We start from the raw sequence: 12246 nt of genomic DNA on the forward strand, positions 1-12246 counted from the left end.
CACAGTAGGTCCTTGTTGGTTATCTATTTTATATATAGTAGCATTTATATGTTAATCTCAAACTACTTATTTTTAGAGAGTAAAGATTCACCTAGGAGATTTGTACTAATCCTTTCAGAGTATTAGGCGGACAGTTAATTAGTGGAGAAGCATTAGAAGGTAAAGCTTTATTGGGCACCCCTAAAAGCCAGGCATTGTTCTAAATGCTTTCACGTGCCCTTTTACTTCATCCTCACAGGACCCAGTGAGGTCAGTTTCATCTTTATCCTCACTTTGCAAGAGGGAAAAACGAGGCTCAGTAAGGCTTTAGTTACTTGCCCGAGGTTATACAACATTGTGATGGAGAGCCATGTTTCAGACATGGCCTGCTCTAACCTCTGGACCACTCTCCTCACCCTCAGATGTGCAGAAGGTATGCAAATGGACGGAGCAGGGGGACCGACTTCCACAAATGGTCATAAAATTGATTTCTGAAACCATAACACATTCTAGAGTAATCCAGGAGGATCTTGGTCCTGGGAAATTTGTGTTTTGTATTTTCTCTTTGAGAGTTGGTACTGAAGATTGAGATTAAGTTAAGGTAGAAACAGGAATGTTTGAGTGATGCAGATAGAAGCTTTTGCTGTTAGAAGAGATGACACCCATTGCCTGGCCACAGTTCATTTTAAGACAATACAGAGTGATGCTACAGATACCACAGTGCTTTCATAAGAAAACAGAAACTCTGGGTAACTTTTACTGTAAGTGATGTCCTGTATGGGAAACTGAGCTCAACCTGGAGTGCCTAGAAAGATTGCAAGAGCAGATCATTTTAGACTAAGAGATATTTAGAAATCAAGGACTAAAGAAAAGGTCAATTGGAACTAGGGAAAAACAAGATAAAATCCCCAACTGAACTGTAAAAATCCTTCTGAGCTCTCAGAAGCACCCGCAAGTCTTTCTCTCCTCCTCTAAAAAGGTAACTCAAAATTAGCAACTTGTAAATAATGGAAATAAGAAGTTTCTATCCTGCCACCTATGACAGCCTGTCAAAATATTCCAAGGTATAATGATATGGTTTTTATTTTTAACAACTTTTTGTCATAAAAATAATACTTGCTTACTGAATAATGATCTAATGATATGATAGCTTATATAGGATACAGTGAAAATGAGACATCAGCACCTCTCTCCAGAGGTAACCTAGCCTTCCTGATCCCTTCTAAGCACATATATACACAAACATTTACTTATTCAAATAGTATATTCTCTGTCTACCATCTATCTTATTATATAACTTACTTTAAAAAATAGCAATATATCATTAATATTAAAGAGTTGGGGAGTTCCCGTCGTGGCGCAGTGGTTAACGAATCCGACTAGGAACCATGAGGTTGCGGGTTCGGTCCCTGCCCTTGGTCAGTGGGTTAACGATCCGGCGTTGCCATGAGCTGTGGTGTAGGTTGCAGACGCGGCTCTGATCCCACGTTGCTGTGGCTCTGGCATAGGCCAGTGGCTACAGCTCCGATTCGACGCCTAGCCTGGGAACCTCCATATGCTGCAGGAGCAGCCCAAAGAAATAGCAAAAGGGAAAAAAAAAAAAAAAAAAAAAAGAGTTGGCTTCTAAAATTTTTGAATGGTTTAGACTAACCTGGAATTGTTTTAGACAGATGCTATAGAGCTCTAAGTGGGATAGCTTCAGAGAGATTGGGTACAAAATTTGTTGGTTTTTAACTAAATGACAATAAAGAGCTTTAGGAAAAAGAGGGAAAAGATTTTTAAAAATTGATGCATTAAGACTAATTCTATGTGTAATTCTATCACATCATACTTAGACTATCAAAAAGTTATCAAAGATCACAATTATTAAACTGGTTTCAATATAACTAAATTTACTAATGTATTCACCATTTAAAAAAAATGTGATTTTAAAAATTTTCACAAAGATGGAAGTAAAAAAAGAGAGGCAAAGCATTGCCTTACCATGCATACAAAGGGTGTTTTTTTTAAAAAGCATTGATGTCATTATCACTACCAGAAAAGTGTGTGTGTGTATACATGTGTGTGAGACAGAGTTGCAGACAGGTAGACATAAATGGAGAAAGAGTGAGTCTGATGTAGGTGTGAATGCTGCTCCTAATTCCTCACTCTCTCATAGCAGTGTTCTTCTATGAGAATGTATATTCTCCAGGGCCTTATAGTGGGAAGAGTATATCTCTCACTCTTTGACTTGTGGCTTTTCTATGTAGCTTGCTTTGACCAATGGAAAGTTAGCCTATGTGATTTGAGCAGGCTTGTAGTGTGCTTGCAAGCCTGGGTTTTCTCTCTGATCTTCTACTCTCTCCATGAGAATATGTCCTGAAATACATAGAGCCGACCTGAGCCTGTCCTGTAGTCTGAAGGCAAGCTGTACTCAGCCTAGATTACCTAAACTCAACCAAGCTGTACTTGTTTGTGCTGTAAGTCACTGAATCTTGGGGGGTAATTTGTAACACAGCATTGTTATTGCAATTGCTAACTTACTGGGAGTTGTAATTGACCCAAAATAAAAACTTGTCTCAGCTTTAAGCCCTGAAGTACTCTTTTTTTGGACTCTGCTGAGCTGGTCATCATGTTTAAAAAATTAACAGAAAGGTGGTGCAAGCCTGAGGCAGACTTTGCCAGTATCAAAGCAAGATTTGGGGAGCCTTTGAAGAGGATTCAGGATGCTTTTTCTAGTGAAAGTGGCCAGGAGATCTATGACCACAAGGTGATTGGCATAGCTATGTCTTTGTGGTCTTAGAAGGTAAAACTGCTCATAGATAAAGCCAGAGTCCATTTGAACTCTTCAAGCCTTCACATTTAATGGCACTACTAGAATTTTAACCATATGTAAATACTCCCAATTCTTACTGGGGCTCTGATTGCTTCAGACTTCCTTTTCTCCTATGAAGGAGCTTTCAGACTAAGGACCTGGAAGTCACACTAAGATTCCATGATTTAAAGTTAGACTAGGGTCATATGGTCACTACTACCACAGATGGCTGTTTAACTTTAAATTAAATGAAATTAATTCGACTGTTCACACTAGCCACATTCCAAATGCCTAATAGACACGTGTGGCTAATGGTTACCATATTGTACAGCTCATATATAGAACATATTCATCACTGAAAAAAATTTCTATTGGACAGTATTGAGCAGGCAAGAGGACCCATTCCTTAGTCATCTTCTATAGTCAGGAGGCTGAAGCCCTTTGGGGTTGGGGCCAAAATTGTGTAGGCCCTTGTTTGAAAAAGAAAAGCCCAAAAGCAGGGGGTAGTTATAAATTATGGGACCTTCAAATGGAAGCTACTTTAACTGATAGAAAATTTAACATGTGGTTTTACCTATTTTATCTATCATTCAACCGAGATTATTCTCAAGATAAAAAAGATAGAAATAAAGATATTGAGGCAAAGAAAGCAGAGGAGACCTTCATTACTGCAATTGCTAATCTGCTAAGACTATGTGGGATTATATGCCTTGAGCAGTTAAAATTTTCAAAGGCTATCTGAATCTTAATTCTTTTATTGTTAGTCTGAACCTAATATACTTACTTTGGAGTACAGTTAGGTCTTGACTTGCTTATTCCATTTGCATAAAGGGCTGGGGAGCTTCTTAAAGAAATAATGTCCTATTTGGGTATTCCTTAATAGTGTGACACCGAAAGCAGGGAGCAAAAGTTGTCATTCCTCTCACGTACAGCCTAACATATGCATTTGGTTCCTAAGATCTGTAGTGCAGTGGGAATAACAAACCTTCCATTATCCAGAAGACATAGCTGTACTCAGAAATAGGAATTGGAAGCCAGAGAAGAGAAATAAAACTGCATACATTAGGTGCTAAATACACAGCTTACTTTTAAACATACATTAGAAATACACTGTGGTCTTTCAGAAATAATTTTGGAAGGTGGTACCAAAAGGGCTGAGATTTCACATGTGAGCTTTGCAGACTGTATCTTTAAAACATAGTCTCACTCATATCTCCTATCTCCAAACTCTACTGGGAATGTGCCACTTCCTATTAAGAGGTCCCCTCCCCTTGAGCCTGAACAGGCCAGTAGAAAACAGTAAAAGCAAAATCATGTTTCCTCTGAAAATATCATGCTCTTCTGCCTTGTCCTTCTCCCTTGTTCTCTTGAGTTGCTTGATCTTGCAGCCCTCTTTCATCATGCTGCGAGGAAGCCCGAATAGCCAGTGGAGAGACACATGTAGGAAGGGAATGAGTTCCTAATCCCATAGCTCCACCTGAGCTCCCTGCCATGGTCCCAGTCAACAGCTGATACTTATTCAGATATGAGAGTGACCCTTCTTGAGAGTAGACTCCCCTTTCCTCAAATGAAGCACCAAGTTGGAAGTTCCAATTGTGGCGTAGTGGTAACAAACCTGACCAGTATCCATGAGGACATGGATTCGATCTCTGGCCTCACTTAGTGGCTTAAGGATCAGGCATGAGCTGTGGTATAGGTCACAGATGTGACTTGGATCCCTCGTTGCTGTGGCTGTGGTGCAGGCCGGCAGCTGTAGCTCAGATTCAACCCCTAGCCTGGTAATTTCCATAGGCTGCAGGTGTGGCCCTGAAAAAGAAAAAAAAGACAAAAGAAAAGTTGATGGTGTGTAGAATTGAGTCACATTGCCCTACTGAGTCCTGGCCAAATTTCAGGTTCACAAGCGAAATGAATGATTATTGTTATTTAGCTCACTGCATTTTCAGGTGGTTTATTATGTGGCCAGAGATAACGGATACAGATATACCTTTGCTGCCATAACAAACTTAGTGGCTTAAAACAACACAAATTTATCTTACCTTTCTGAAGGTTTGAAATTCTACAAGAGTCTCATTGGGCTAAAATCATGATGTTGGCAGCACTGAGATCCTTTCTGGAAGCTCTAGGGGAGACTCCATATCCTTGCTTTTTCCACCTTCTAGAGGTCGCCTGCATTCCTTAGTTCATGTTTCCCTCATGTTTCCCTTTCTTCACCTTGGAAACCGGAAATGGTGTGGAGTCCTTCTCTTATAGCATCACCCTTACTCTTGCTTCTGCCTCCCTCTCCCACTTTTAAGGACCCTTTTGATTACATTGGGCCCACCCAGATAATCCACCCAGATAATCTAGGATAATCTCCCTATTCTGAAGTCAGGTCAGCCGATTAGCAACCTCAATTCTACTTGAAAATTTAAATCTCCTCTGTCATCTAACCCAACATATCCACAGGTTCCATAGATTAGGATATGGGCATCTTTGGGAAGCTATCACTCTGCTGCCACAACACATATGGACATGAATCAATGAAATCTGAATTACGGTGTTAACATAGTAGTTACATTGGTTAATGGCTTCTAGAGACCAGCTAGCATCCCATCCATTGAGATTTAAGTGCAGTTGGTTCAAACATCACATTCAGTGAAGGCCTCACATTCTTTCCAGTCATGCCAGGAATTCTGGTGGAGGAGAGGGTGGCTTACATTGTTCACAGTCACCTTTATTTTTATACTCCCATATCCCCTAAATTTGTTAAGTTTATGAATTTCTCACCATCCCACACAGCATGTCCTTGCTTTGTACTATATCTCGCTTTGATATAACATCCCTCCTTTCCTGGATTGCCGCAAAAGAGCAAATCAAATCAAACCAAAAACAATAAAAAATAAAGCACATAGAAAGATTTTACTAAAGGTGTGAGGAGATGGAAAGGGCACACATCACAAGAGAAATTTTAAGTTACACTTCAAATATTTTGGTCAAATGCCAGTTCTACCAACTCAGGCATAGATAGCTCTTTTTTCTGGAACAAAACAGAAGAACATGGAACCATCTTACTACCTCATGCAGAACAAGGCAACTCCCTCCAGTCTGAATCCCGAGCTCGAACGGTTCCAGGCCTCCCATTAGATACAGAAAGTTCGTTGATGGGCTCCATCCTCATGTCTCCTTCCCTCATCAGTGTCTGTGAGAAAAAGAGAAAAAGAGAGAAAAAGGGATTTATCTCAGAGTAATATAAGCAATATCACTACTTCTCTCTACCCCCTTAGAAGGCAGCAAAGGTTACTGTCTATTTTGCTTTAAAATATTTTTTCTCCTCCATTCAGTTATAGGAAACTAAAGAAAATATTTATGTCACACTGATATTTATCAAATCCTATGAATTCAAGGATTTAGGAACCCCAGGATGTATTTTTCTGTTTTGTTTTGTTTTTTCCCCCTCATGACCACCTTATACCCTTCTGGGACCTGGAGACCAAAAAGCAGACAAAGCAAGCCAGGCAAGGAAACTGCTAATCAACACGGCCAAGTGTCTGGTAATGTGTGTTTGAGAAACAAAAGGAGCTGTTCTTGCCAGGAGCTGGCCTCAGCCCAGAGCAGCGTGGTGCCCCCGGCAGGAAGGCTAACAAGCCCAGGTGTGACCCAGAGTCTGCTGGAGCACTTCAGACTTTCCAAGGAAAATTAAAAACTAATAACCAGATAATACATTCTGAGCTCTGTGCCCTGTGGACTTCCGCTGAATTTTTGGATACGGTGAGAGAGAGAGGGAAGAATGACTTAAGAGAGAAACCAGCCTCTCACAAAGGCCACGGGTAGAGTGTAAACTTCTCTTCTAATGGGCGCCCGAGGACTCAGGAAGTCACTGGGGGTTGGCATATGCTGAAATTGTGTTAATATTTGTTTAGGAAGATGTACTCAGCTTTGATAGAAAATTTTAGTGGGGCAGACTTATGAATAATTTGAAAAAAAAAATTTAGAAAGACCTCAACCTCTCCTAGCATAAAAGGCATGGTAATGGCTGCACAGGAAGATGCTGCTGGGAACAGCTGATAGAGGCTGCCTGGGGGGGTTGGCAAGTGAGCCTGCGCCAAAGAGGGGGCGGAACAGGCCCGAAATCCTGGCTCTGTCACCTGCTAAGTTCAAGTACCTCGTGTGAAGTGGGATAAATATACCAGCCACTTCTCATTCTAAGAATTAAATACATTCACATGTGAAAATCACATATGACAATGCAGGTTTGACCCACAGGTCCTGCTCAGTAATGTTACAGGTCTATGTGAGTAAGTGTAGACAGTATGTATTTTCCACTCAGAGTGGGGATCCTACAAGAACAAAAATTGCTTATTAGAATAAAGGGAAGCATTCCCACTAGGGTTTATGTACCTCTAAAGAAAATAGTTTTGTCCCAGGTGTAAAGGGTAGATTTCATGTTTAAGCATAAAGAACTTTACTGGCTCTCCCTTAGGAAAACTGTAAGTGCTAAACAAAAATTCATTTTTAAAAATCCAGGAGTGCAGGAATGTAACAATAAAAAACACCTGAAGAATCTTTATTACTATTACTTATGTATGTGTACGACTTAGATGGTCAAGATCCCTGGATTATACCCAGTGGTTTTAAAACACATAATTTTAAATTTTAAATATGGAAGTTACCTAAGAGAACATCTAATTTAAAACTTCTTACTTGGAGTTCTGTGGTGCAGCAGGTTAAGGACCTGGCATTGTCATTTTAGCAGCTCAGGTTCTCGTCCAGGAACTTCCATATGCCACAGGTATGGCCAAAAAGAAAAAATAATAAAATTTCTTACTTGACAGATAAAGATACTGTGGCTCTTTAACAGCGACATTCCTAGCTGTGCTCCAGAGGGTAGCAAAACTGCTGACGAAGTTTCTGTCAGGAACTGGCCTTGCCTGCCTTTTACAATTGGCTGTGCTGCTCAAAGCATCATCTGTGGGTCCTCCACCACAGATGACAGACCAGCCTTCTGGGTATTCACGTCCAAAATGAAATGCATGCACCTCATGTAATCTAATCACTTCATTGGAATTTCAGCAAGTGCAGCTGTTTCCCATTCTTTTTGGAAAGGTGGGAATATTTTTGCTGATTTTATAATGTTATTTAACGTGATCATCCTTGATTCCTCTCTTCCTCTTACCCTTCACCCCATCAAATCAACCAACAAGCTCCATTGAATCTGTCTCTAAAACATATAGTGCGGTTCCATCCACTCCTTACCCATCTTCTTGGGCATCAGCCACCCAAGCTGAAGATTCCATCATCTCTCACCCGGGCTAAGGCAATAGCCTCCCAGCTGCTCTCCATACTTGCATTTCATCTCCACAAAGGCAGGAGTGTTCTAAGTGCAGATCAGATCCTAGTGGCCCTGCTGAGTGAAGCCCTCTGTGCTTTCTCACAGCCTTCAGAATAATACCTAGATGCCCCACACTGCCTAACAGGCTTCATGTGAAGGGGTCCCTGTCTCCCTCATCCAACCCATCTCTTTCCCATCTTCCACTTGGTCCTACACTCCAGCCCTGCTTGCCTTTAATTTCTTCCTTGAATACCCCCAGTTTATTTCCACCTTATAGCCCCAGCACTGTCTTTCTTCCGCTTGGAATGCTGTTCCACCCAAGTCTCCCATATCTAATTACTTGTCAATCACATTTCCACTTACATGTCATCTCCTTAAAGATTCCTTCCCCAACTATCCAGTCCAAACAAGACCCTAGTCACACTTTGTCACATCCTTTTATTTTCATTGTAGCATTCGATATCTTGATGTTTTATTCATCTATTTGGTTTATCATTGTAATCCCAGCACCTACTTCAATGTCTGACAATAGCAGGTGCTCAGTAAATGTTTGTAATGAAAGAAACAATGAATGAATGAATGGAAGTACAGGTAGAAAAGGTGATACTGGGAAGTCCTCTTAATAACTGAAGGGGTTTGCAGACTGACAAGAACGTGTGAAAGAGAGACTTGGAGCACTAAATGGTATTTTGATGTAAAGGCCGAAATAAAATTACTCAGTACTTTTTTCTAAGCCTAATAAACCTTACAAAATTTCCAAGTGGTAAGAAGTTTCATCACCATCAATTCTAGAATAAATAATGTATTGGAGAAATAAAAAAATAGCCTAAATCTTGTTAATAAAAATAATAAATTTTAAATATGTGTAACATGTCCTTGTAAAACTTATTAGCTCTTCCATATAGATCTCTTTCCCAATGTTCATTTTATTTTTATGTTTTTGTCTTTCATCTCTTATTTCTTTTAAGCCTTTCAGAAGCATTCCTTTCTGAATATTTATGGCTTTCAATTGTAGGTTGATTCCCAACTCTCAATCCAAACTTTTAATAACGGGTTAGTGGGAAAACAGAAAGAGATCAAGGAAATAGAATCCCAAACATGGATTCACCTCTTTGATTTGACCTACTACTTGTATGTTATACCTCCAATATGCTGCAGAATGAAATGATACCTACCAGATGGTTTCTGAAGTACAAACCAACACGTGGTTAAGTAATGAGAATAAAAATGTTATGTAATCCAGTAAGTCCACCTGCCTGCAAATAGCACCTCACATTCAGAATTTCACAACCAGCTCTACCATAAACTGCAGCCAGCCAACTGCCTTGCAGAAAGCAAAACCCAGCATTTCCTTTTAGAAGCCTGAACTTCAGCTTGTCTGATAATTGAAAAATACCTCCTTAGTCTTAAATTTTGCAAATTTTCTTTCTGCTTTTTTTTTAAAAATTACATTTTTTTTTTAAGGGCCATATGGGCTTTAGGGCTTTACTCAGTGGGTTAAGGATCCCATATTGCCACAAGCTGTGACTTAGGTATTGTCTTGAATGTGGCGTAGGCCGGCAGCTGCAGCTCCAATTCAACCCCTAGCCTAGGAAATTTCATATACTGTGGGAGCTGCCCTAAAAAGACAAAAGCATAGGGACTTTCACATGCCACAGGTGTGGCCCTAAAAAGAAAAAAAAAAATTGAGAGGAAGGATCAGAGATTTCTGGCAAATTCCCCACGCCCAAACATGTGCAGCCTCCCCCATTATCAACATCCCCCATCAGAGCGATACATTTGTTGCAATTGATGACCCTATATTGATATATCATAATCAAAAAGTCCATAGTTTACGTTATGGTTCACTCTCACTGCCATACCTTATATGGGTTTAGACAAATCTATAATGTCATATATACAGTATGACAGTATCATACAGAGTGGTTTTGCTGCCCTAAAAAATCCTCCATGCTCTGTCTATTTATCCCTACCTCTAACCCAGCTTCTGGCAACCACTGACCTTTTTATTGTCTCCACAGTTTTGCCTTTTCTAGAACGTCCTATAATTGGAATCATATAACGTAAGTTTTCAGATTGGTTTCTCTTAGTAATGTGTATTTACCTTTCCTCTATGTATTTTCATGGCTTGATAGCTCATTTTTTTTTAGTACTGAAAAATATTCCATTGTCTGGTTGTGCCACAGTTTACTGATCCATTCACCTACTGAAGGACATCTTGGTTGCTTCTAAGTTTTGGTAATTATGAGTAAAGCTGTTACAAACATCTGTGTGTAGGTTTTTGTATGCATACAACATTTCGACTCTTGGGTAAATACCAAGGAGTGTGATTGCTGAACCATAAGGTAAGAGTTTGTTCAGAAATTACCAAATTGTCTTCCAAAGTGGCTGTACCATTTTGCATTTTCATTGGCAATTAATGAGTTACTATTGCTCCACATCTTCCCCTGCATTAGGTGTTGTCAGTGTTCTGAATTTTGGCCGTTCTAATAGGTGTTAGAGATATCTCACTGTTGTTTTAATTTGCATTTCACTGATGACATGTGATATGGAGCATTTTTTCATAAGCTTACTTTCCATCTGTATTTTTTCATTGGTATGGTAAAGTCTTTGGCCCATTTTTTAAATCAGAATGTTTATTTTTATTAAGACTTTTTTTCATATATTTTGGATAACAGTCCTTTATCAGATGTCTTTTGCAAATATTTTCTCATCCAGTCTGTGGCTTGTCTTCTCAGTCTCCTGACAGTGTCTTTTGCAGAGAGTTTTTAACTTTTATGAAGCTCAGTTTATGAGTTATTTCTTTCATGGATCGTACATATGGTATTATATCTAAAAAGTCATCAGCATACCCAAGATCATTTAGATTTTCCCCTGGGTGACCTTCTAGGTGTTTTTTAGTTTTACATATTGCATTTAGGTCTATGATCTATTTTGAGTTAATTTTTTGTGATAGGTATAAGGTCCGTGTCTAGATTTATTTTTTTATAATTGTAATGATTTTTATTTTTTCCATTATAGCTGGTTTACAGGGTTCTGTCAATTTTATACTGTACAGTAAGATGACCTAGTTACACATACATGTATACATTCTTTTTTCTCACATTATCATGCTCCATCATAAGTAACTAGATATAGTTCTCAGCGCTATACAGCAGGATCTCATTGCTTATCCATTCCAAACAATAGTTTGCATCTCTTATCCCCAAATTGAGGTACCACCTCACACCAGTCAGAATGGCCATCATTAGTAAGGTCTACAAATAACAAATGCTGGAGAGGGTGTAGAGAAAAGGGAACCCTCCTGCACTGTTGGTGGGAGTGTAAATTGGTACAAGCACTGTGGAAAACAGTATGAAGGTACCTTAGAAAACTATGCATAGAACTACCATATGACCCAACAATCCCACTTTTGGGCATATATCCAGACAAAACTTTCCTTCAAATAGAGTTATATTTTTGAATGTGGATGTCCAGTTGTTCAGTCAGCATTTGTTGAAAAAAAGCTGTCTTTGTGCCCATTGTATTACTATTGCTCCTTTGTCAAAAATCAGTTGACCATACTTATGTCGGTCTGTTTCTGGGCTCTCTGTTCTGTTCCATTTATCTATTTGTCCTTTCTCTTGCTAACACTACACTGCCTTGATTACTGCAGCTATATAGTAAGTCTTTTTTTTTTTTTTTTTGGTCTTCTTTTTCTAGTGCTGCACCCACGGTATATGGGGGTTCCCAGGCTAATTGGAGCTGTTGCTGCCAGCCTTCACCAGAGCCACAGCAACGCGGGATCCAAGCCATGTCTGCAACCTACACCACAGCTCATGGCAACACTGGATCCTTAACCCACTGAGTGACGCCAGGGAACAAACCCGCAACATCATGATTCCTAGTTGGATTTGTTAACCACTGAGCCATGATGGCAACTCCTATAATAAGTCTTGAAACCAGATGTCAGCCCTCTGACTTTGTTCTTCCCTTAGATGTTATGTTAGCTATTCTGGGTTTTTTAACCTTTCATATAAATTTTAGGATCAGTTTATCTTTACCCACAGAATAATTTCTTGGGATTTTTATTGGATTACATGGACTCGATAGATTGAGTTAGGAAGAACTGATATTTTGACAATAGTAAGCCATCCTATCTATAAACATAGATTATCTCTCCATT

The 12246-nt window shown here is 39.5% G+C and overlaps 1 protein-coding gene across 3 annotated transcripts in view; it reads left to right on the forward strand.

The window, feature by feature from the left end:
* The window catches only part of B3GALT1 (beta-1,3-galactosyltransferase 1), a 567228-nt gene that overhangs the window by 412766 nt on the left and 142216 nt on the right, over window positions 1-12246 (forward strand). The window lies entirely within an intron of this gene.

This window comes from Sus scrofa, chromosome 15 (genome assembly GCF_000003025.6).
Source record: "Sus scrofa isolate TJ Tabasco breed Duroc chromosome 15, Sscrofa11.1, whole genome shotgun sequence".
NCBI lineage: Eukaryota > Metazoa > Chordata > Mammalia > Artiodactyla > Suidae > Sus > Sus scrofa.